At 39.7% G+C, this 8,453-nt stretch overlaps 1 pseudogene; it reads left to right on the top strand.

The window, feature by feature from the left end:
- The first annotated feature begins 2,379 nt into the window (after positions 1 to 2,379).
- On the top strand, positions 2,380 to 2,498 carry LOC120617850 (uncharacterized; annotated as a pseudogene).
- Positions 2,499 to 8,453: the final 5,955 nt, after the last annotated feature.

Below are 8,453 nucleotides of genomic sequence, written 5' to 3'. Positions count from 1 at the left end.
TTCTAAAGCCACCAATTAGTTTTATGGTGCAAAAAAGAGTGGGACAATTAAGAAGTTATATATACTATTTGCTCTCCTACTAAAAAGGTGGACTGTCTTGCAAAGAATGTTAAAATCATCATAAAACTACAATGACAGTCTTAAGTAAATAATAAGTTTTCTTAACTATCTTCAATTGAGATACATGAGTTAAGAAATAAGACAGAAGCAAATGATTATTTGGAAATACTATCAGAAGCACAGTTCTCCTATCAATAAAAAACCTAGATAATTAGCTCATGATAACTATCGGAACATTTTCTAGTAGGAGAAAAAATACTTTAGAGCACATCCAGGTGCAAGAGTTCCTGACTTTATTTACAAGTGTACTTGAGGTTAGGTGTGATTGTCGGGTTATAAAAAAGATTGTTTTCCTTGTGGAACACATTGATTTGAGGTGATTTAAATAGCCCTTGCCATAATTTTTTCTTTACAACTTTTGATTATTGAACTAAGGCCTAGACCAGATAGTGTATACTTTGGCCAAGATAATATCCTCTTGGGTCTACTGTAGTGTTTCAGTGCTTAGAAGAATATAATTAGAGTCGTTCTATGTGGAATTTGAAGTCTAGATTTCACTTTTACACTTGCGTTAATCCATGTGGTCCTGGAACTAGCATTTCTAACCTCTCACCATGTCTTGCCAGTTTTACCTCCTAAATGTCTCCTAAACCCACTCTCTTCGCGGCTCCCCTGCCACCGCCCTATCCCACGCTACTCTCTTTTCCTGCCTGGACACGCCAACAACCAACCTGGTCTTCTCAATTCCATTCCTGTCATCCTACACTTAGTTTTCCTCATAGTAGCCGGAGTGTGATCTTTAGAAGAAATTAGATCATGTAAAAGTACTAGGGTGACCAATCCCTCGATTTGCCCAGGACTGTTCCATTTTGTCACTGACAACCCCACATCCTTCAATCTCAGGCAAACTGGGATGGTTGGTCACCCTAGAACTCTGCTCAAAAGCTGCCCTCATCAAAGCCAAGATGCGCTGGTCACTGTAAGATCACCAGCTCTATTTCTGACACGCTCCAATTATCCTTGGAATAAACCCTCTATAATGGTCTGTGAGGCCCTATAGGACCTCTCTCTTGCCTTCTTCTACGCTCCTCCTTGGGCGCTCCACTGCAGGTACACTGGCTTTATCTTAATCATAGGACTTCACTGTGTTCCTTCCCACCTCAGGGCCTTTGTCTTTCATTTTATGGAAATGTACTTTCTGTCCCCTTTCACTGAGTTAATTCAGGTTCATCCTTCAGCTTACTCCTACCTCACTACGTTAGGGTCCTCTGACACAAGCTCTCAGAACGTTCTGTTTCTTCCTTCATAGTACTTACTATTGTCATATAATTACTTATTAGTAGTTTAATACCTGATTCCCATACCAGGCTGTAAATTCCATGAGCATCACAAGCACGTGTGTTTTGGTTTATTATTGTGGCTTTAACTCCTAGAATGTACTTGGGACACAAAAGGGGCTCAACAAATATCCGCTTCAGTTCCACTGCTAATGCCATAGGCTGGATTTGAGATTCTTGAAGCATTTCCCTGCTTCTAATCTATTCACCTTCCAAACCATCATGTGCACTACTGCCATGCTAATCGTCTAGATGCAGATACCCTCTGAAGTTCCACAGCCACCACCGTGTCCCACATTGCTCTGTTGACATGCCCCATATATAGAGTATGTTTACTAAGAGTGAAATACTTTGTGTGCTTAATGTCTCCCTCACAACTACTCTTGAGGAATGTTCTACCTATTTTCCATGTGAGAAGAGAAGGGCTTAGAGAGATTAAGTAAATAATCTATTAGGGTCATCGAGTTTATAAGAGATGGCACCAGGTTGGTGCCTCATGTAAAAACCTTTGCATTTTTGACTTCCGATTCATGTTTTATTAGTTAGAATTAGGTTTGGCTAAAAGAAAAGTCCGAAGTACAGTGATAGTGACTTAAGCAAGAAATAAAATGACATCTTTCTCATTTAAAACAGCCCAGGGGAAAGCAGTCCAGAGTTAGGATGGTCTGATTAGGGACACAGACTCATCCCGTGTCACTGTTTGCTCGCCCAAACTTATAACTTCCAACTTCCGGTCCAAAAAGGCTACTTGAGCTGCAGTTATCCTCATCCCTATTTAGTTAACAGGAAAGTGAAAGAGGTGCCCTGTTCTTTAAAGATACTTTAGAGGGGTTGCAGCTGACACTTTTTATTTATATCTCATTGGCCAAAATGTAATCATAGGATCACACCTCCCTGCAAAGAAGGCTGAGAAATATAGTCTATGTTTTGGTCAGCTATAAGCCAACATTTTTTTTAAAAACCCTCTTATAAGAAAGAATGAGTCTATGGCCATGCCACCCTGAACAAGCCCCATCCCGTCTGATCTCGGAAGCTAAGCAGGGTCGGGCCTGGTTAGTACTTGGATGAGAGACCACCAAGGAAGACCAGGTGCTGTAGGCATTAAAAAAAAAAAAAGAAAAAGAAAAAGAAGGAAGGAATGAATATTGGGGGAAATAATCAGCATCTTTCAAATACATGCTATACCAAGTTCTACTTCTGACTTTCTACTTACCTACAGTTTGGTTTCATCCTACATAACCTTGTTTTTCCACCCTCGCTCACCTTAAACTTTTGCCACAATGGGACCATTGAGCCATTCATTTCTGTCTCCCAGACAAATCAAACTCATTTAAAGTTTTACTCTCTTTGCTCTCTCCTACTTGGAAAGGGGTCCTGTCAGCTCACATAATTAATGCCTTACCCACACTTTACCACCCAGCTCTCCTCCCTCACCCGTGGAGATTCACTGACTCTTTTAGTCGGTGTACTTCCCCCTTCTTTGAACTCCAATCGCAAACATCAAATGTCCACATAACATAGAAGCATTTCATTATCTTCTAAAAGTCTCCTCTACATTAGCTTTCTTTCCCCGAAATAAAATGAGAGAAACAAAACATAGCAAACACCTCATAAATAAATACTTGTTGATTAATATGTAAAACAGTCTTGTTTACATACTCTAACTCTCATCTAGACCTCTGGTTTATTCAGCATTTTGCCAGTTAGTTTGCACAATGAGACTCATTGTCTTTCTTCCGTGAAAATATATCCATCTAATGAATATTTGCTGAGTACACATTAAGAGCCCTCATGGAAGGAAGCTTAGGTTATCCATTTAAAGCTCTCTCACTTGATTTCAAGTTTTGAGTGGAAATGATGTTGTTTGTTGTATTATTGTGCCCTGCTTACCAAACCTTACGTGCACACAAATCACCTGGGGATCTTATTAAAATGTAGATACTGATTCAGGAGATCTGGGGTAGAGCCTGAGAATCTGCATTTCTAATCCATCCTAGGTGACACCGATGTTGGCAGATCACACATTAAATAGCAAGGCTGTAGAGATCTTCAGAGCCTCTGCCTCAGATCACCTGAAGAGGCTTTTTAATGTTGAAGATCCTGGGGCCCCACCTGAGACCCACTGAATCAGGATCTCTGGGGTTTCTCAAGGCTGTGTGGTTGCCAGCATCTGATTCCAAACAACTTAGATTTCTATTTCAGTTCATGCTTTGAAGCCAAAGTTTAAGAGAAACAAAGAATTTGAAGGTATATTTTATAAAATGTTTCGAGAGAAATATGCCTGGCTATTTCAAGAGAAAACCACTTTTAAAGAAATTCTTTTCTTACCCTTCTTATTTCTTTCAACCAATAAATACCTGCCTACCTCAGGGGGTTACTGTTAGCATCTAACAAGAGAGAGAGAGAAACTGTGTTGACTGCTAGGTGCTGGAGAAATGCAAGGTGGCATGGTTTTCATTACAAGGGTCTCAGCCACCAGTCTCAACTCCCAAGATGACAAATTAACCTTAAACACAGTTGGAATAGGAGCAGAGTGAAACTTTCTGTTCGAACCTCTTATGATTTAAGCTGATGAGAGCCATGGAAAGAGCCAAGCTGCACTGCCGAAGGCTTGGTAAAGAGGAGGAAATTCAACCCAGGTAAGGACAAGTAATATGCTTTACAGGAAACATTAAACACACTATCAGCCCTGAATGGCTTGTTAACCTCTGATGTATCAGATCATCAGGGAACAGGTGCAGCACAGAAAAAGTGGACAGAGAAGCCAGCCCTCTGTAACCTGGCTAAGAGACTGCCTGGGGAGTCAGGAGACCACATAGAGTCACCAACCATTTGCCAGGACTGAGAAATTTCCGGGGATGTGGGACTTTGAGTGCTAAAACGATGAAAGTCTTGGGCAAATGAGAAGGAGTTGGTCACCTTAAGACCACGCCAGCTCTATTTCTGATACAATCTCTGAAGAACAACCATGTAACTTCTCCACACCTTACTTCCTTTGTTCGTAAGTAGAATTATCCTGTGTTCCTTTTCCACCGGGGAATTCTCCCTTATCGAATATCACTACATTCCTCCGCCCTAACAAAGGAACTCCAGTGGGATTTTTTTTTTTTTCATTTGTGGGAAAACCTAGAAATAGGATATTATGAGATAAAAGTTTCCAGAATAAGTTAGGAGCTTCTGGCAGGACTTGGAGGCGTGAAAGAAAGCTTGAGATGTGAGATTGACGAGAGTCTCCTGAGGATGGAGGTGAGGCCGGAGGAAAGGGAGAAGAAGCTTTTTCAAAGCGGCTCATTAGGCGACTGTTTTCCAGGAAGAAGTCAATGCTGGGGAATTCTGTGGACAGAGTCCAAAGAGATTGCCAAGTTTGAATTCATGTAACTGTGAGGAGAACAATTTTGTCCAGAAGTTAAGGGGAATCCAGGACTTAAGAAGACCTAGCTTTTCTGAGAGGCTAGAAAGGGTGAAAGAAGTGGATTTGGCTTTAAAAAGAGGATAAGCTTGGAAGGGCAGGAAAATGGAAAGAAGCGAGCTACCGATGGACAAGCAGATAAAAATGAGGTGGAGGGACTGGAACTTGTTTGCATCTGAGTGGAGTACCATGAAACCGTGCACCTGGAACTTCTCAAATCTGTCCAGTTAAGATGCTGAGAACTCCTTGAACTGTGGGTTCATAGTTGGGCAGTTAATTGTGGCTATTTACTGCAACAAGCATGCAGAAGGAATCTGTGAAAGCAAAGAATGAAGTCAAACCTTAACTTGAAATGGTTTGGTGCTCTCTATAAATGCAGTAATTATTCAGAGAAGGGACGCTGGAGGTCTGCATGAGCAGAAAGGCTGTCCCTGGCTGTTGAAAGTTGGTCAGAAAAAAAAAAAGATGGCATTCAAGGTTAGGGAAACAGCCAAAATGAAGCTATGGAATGTGTTCAATTAAAAGTAGAGGAGGCTGGTTGGGAAGTCGATGAGAATTAAAGTAGAATTTGACAACGTTTCCCTACCTTTAACTTCAAGGCGCTCATCAAAAATGGTAATAATAGTGTGGGGTGAATGGAGTCAACCATTCTGCTGCCATGTTAACTTAATTGAGACACAGCAGTGTGCATGGCCCATTGATTGATAAACTCTAGAATAATGAGTGAGAAATCAGGTATTGAAGGCCCTGAAGTAAACCAGACAGAGACATTCAGACTTGATTTGTTAGGACATGGAAAACCGATGTCAAAACTTGAAGAGGAAAATGAAATGTCAAAAATGGTACTTTAAGAAAAATACTATGAATTTTTGTCAAAATTGGTACTTTAAGAAAAAATACCAAATGTCAAAAATGGTACTTTAAGAAAAAAATACAAAATGTCAAAAATGGTGCTTTAAGAAAAAATACTACATTATCTAGGATGGATTTGGAGTTAGGTGATAGCTTAAGAATAAAAGAAGGAAGATATTTTAGTAATAAAAGAGGTAATAGTATTTTGTACAATTAGTGATTCCACTGAGGTACTTGTAGCCATTGAATATTATTGAAATAATCACTTTTAAAAGATTGAAATACATTTTATAATGAAGTATTAGCAACATTATTTCTCCTAGGTATAGTTTGGATGTTGTTGATGATGGTGATGATATCACCATTCAAGGTATCCTATTGTCAAATTAAAAAAGTGAAAAGAAATTATTTAGTCTGAATAAATCAAACAAACATTTGTTTCCTACCACATATAAAGAACTAAGCTACACACTGGGAAAACAAAAATGAGAAAGACAGCTATGTGGAACCCCTAATTTCAGTAGAGAACCTGAACTATAAAACATCCAGGCTTGTTACAATGTGGTAAGTATTGTGACAGAAGCCTGCGTTTGGAGGAAGACAGTGAATTCTGAAGTCGGGACGGGAGTGGGGATATGGATCCTTTGATATCTTAGCTGGATCACAAGGGATGGATATGATCGAATAGACACAGAGAAGGGAAAAAGCTTGAACAAGAAAAAACATGAGCTTGTATGTGGAAGTTGCACAGTTCATCCTTTCAAGATGTACATTAGCGTGGCTAGTACAGTAGTGGAGAGGGATGGGGCAGTGCGCGGGGGCATGTGGGAGGGGTGAGGAGAGAGTGATAAGAGGCAAGAATGGAAAAAAATAGCATCGTCTGGTAGAGAATAGCTTTTCTACCAGTCTCTCCTAGAGAGAGGCATTATAGTGTGTGATCAGTAGTTTGGGCTTGGAGCCTGAGAACCAAGTCCTAGCCCTGCCACTTGCTATCTTAGTGACCTAAGGCAGATTGTTTTATCTCCCTATCTTTAAGATATGGGTAACAATATGGTCTTTGAAAGGTCTTTGTGAAGATCGAATGAGTTAATGCATGTAAAGCACTGAGAACAGGGCCTAGAAGTTGAAAGTGATCGATAAATGTCAGCTATTATTATTTTAGCATACTCGGCAATAATATGTCATTATTTCAGTTCTTATATTAGAAAAATGCAATTCTAAATCTGAATTTGTCTTATTCATAGGGTAATACATGACTTCATAGGTTCTGTCATTGGAGAAAGTTGCCGAAATAGGCTTCTCCAAAATATCTTACAAGAATGTTCATCCACCACAGTACCTGAGAATCTACTGCTAGAAATGCATTAAGGCCTTGAGGGTTTTAGGAGGTTCTTCATAAAATGTTCATACTTTAGGAAGCGAGAACACAATTTTTTGTCGTAAGCAGCACCTCAGCATGGATTAGTTTATCCCAGGCGGGAAAGACAGGACTGAGCCAAGGAAATGCAATGTTGGAGAGGTGAAAAAGGTTTTTGCTTAGAGTGTTGTCTTTTGGAAGAGTGCAGGTCTTAGGTGAGGTCTGTAGTACCTGTTGGGAACTAGAGATCATTTTAGTATTAAGAAGGGAAAAGGGAAATGAGTTGAAGAGGAGAGGGGCACAGAGGAGAAGAGAGAATTGTTTACTCAATAGTGCTTAGAGACAACCTTGTTCATGAAAAGTTGCTGAAGTGGCTTAAATAAAGCTTCAGTCAAGCCGTAAAGATCTGATCCAGCTTATCTAAAAAACATTAAGTTTATAAGCCCTAATACATTTAATATAAAATGATTACTGATACTAACATAGAAGAAAAAAATATATATATTTATATATATTTCCCTTTTTCTTTGAATTTAAACCTGTTAACAGAATGCATGACTTTCTTGGGGTGCTAATTTCTAGGTTGCAACTGTTCCTAGTGACGTGGGAGGCCTGTGCCAAGTCATTGCACATTTACAACACTGCTGATGGGGTTGTCCCCTAGAGAGGAAATAGTTCATTGGAGCTTTAGTGCAGAAACCGGCACAGGTAGGTGAAATGTTTTTATAATTGCCAATAGGAAAAAGAGAAGGCCCAGGGGAGTTCTTCTGCCCAAGGGAGACCCTCCCTGGTTATAACCTAATTTGTTAGTGTATGTGAACCAGATGGGTGGAATTAAACCTTCTAAGCCATCGTGGTTAGATTGTTTTAAAATGTCTGGAGACTCCTAGAAATAAGAAGTCATATTTCTTTCAAAGGACCGTCCCCTTGTGGTTCAAAGGCGCTTTGAAGGAAACTATAACTAAGCTATGGGGTGGGGTGGGAAGTGAGGAGAATCTGTTTTCCTTTGTCCCCTATTGGGGCGTATATGAAGGCTCTGAAATTCCTGACTTAATTAATGTTGGTATTTTGATAAGCATGGCTCTAAGGTAGCAAGATAGGGGGGACTAGAAGCTAATGAGACGTTGAAGAAGGTCCTTGCTTTCTACAAATCTGTCTTACCCTGAAGAATTGGCCTTCTCAACCTTCCTGTTACAGTCATTCAATACCCGTCTGCCTGTGGTGTTGTGGAAATAAAGTATAGAAAAATCTCAGGAGGCTGCCTAAGTGGGTTGAGGGTAAAAAAAGTATAGGTTAGAAGAAGGTAGTATATATAAAGCGAAAGAGTACAAAATATATATTTTTTTTATATTTTACATATATATATATAAAATGAATTCTGAAATATAAGAAATATAAGCATTATGTGACAGTGTTCCCTAAAGAAGTCAGCCCAAAT

The sequence above is a fragment of the Pteropus medius genome, unplaced genomic scaffold, assembly GCF_902729225.1.
Source record: "Pteropus medius unplaced genomic scaffold, Ma_sr-lr_union100, whole genome shotgun sequence".
Lineage (NCBI taxonomy): Eukaryota > Metazoa > Chordata > Mammalia > Chiroptera > Pteropodidae > Pteropus > Pteropus medius.
Note: the sequence above shows the minus strand (reverse complement) of the source record. Positions and strands in the feature narration are given on the sequence as shown.